The following is a 476-nucleotide window of genomic DNA, read 5'->3' on the forward strand; positions in this document are numbered from 1 at the left end:
GTCTCAGACCAGTGTTCCGAAAGCGCGGGGGCCGTCCCCGCTCCTCATCATTTCAGTCTCGCTCGCCCGGCGGTGGTGGCGCTGGGCTGAGGCGGAGTCTCTTCAGGCGGAGACGGGCGGCGGCTTCTTTTCCGCTGGACTCGGGAGGGCAGCTCGCGGCAGCCTCGGGCTACTTGCTTCCGGATCGACGCCTCGGCCGGGATAAGCGCCCGTTCCCGATTCCCGTCCCCGGGGGTGGAAAGGGCGCCCACACGCGAGATCCCTGGGGACCTGCCCGGTCGCCGGCTCCCAGGGGTGGCCGAGGCACCACTGGTCGCGCGATCCGTTCCCATCGTCGCCCCTGTGTCCCCAAAGCCCCCTCTTCCTCGTCTTCCCCCATTTCCGCCCAAGATAATGACTCGGCGGCTGCAGGCATTGCAGTGGCGCAGGTGAGGCCGCCCCCTCCTCGCGGCCCTCCCCTCCCCCCGCCCCTCGGC

At 70.6% G+C, this 476-nt stretch overlaps 1 protein-coding gene across 1 annotated transcript in view; it reads left to right on the forward strand.

The window, feature by feature from the left end:
- The window catches only part of YWHAZ (tyrosine 3-monooxygenase/tryptophan 5-monooxygenase activation protein zeta), a 28,209-nt gene that overhangs the window by 218 nt on the left and 27,515 nt on the right, over window positions 1–476 (forward strand). The gene's annotated exons all lie outside the window — the stretch shown is intronic.

The sequence above is a fragment of the Pteropus alecto genome, unplaced genomic scaffold (assembly GCF_000325575.1).
Source record: "Pteropus alecto unplaced genomic scaffold, ASM32557v1 scaffold164, whole genome shotgun sequence".
Taxonomy (NCBI): domain Eukaryota; kingdom Metazoa; phylum Chordata; class Mammalia; order Chiroptera; family Pteropodidae; genus Pteropus; species Pteropus alecto.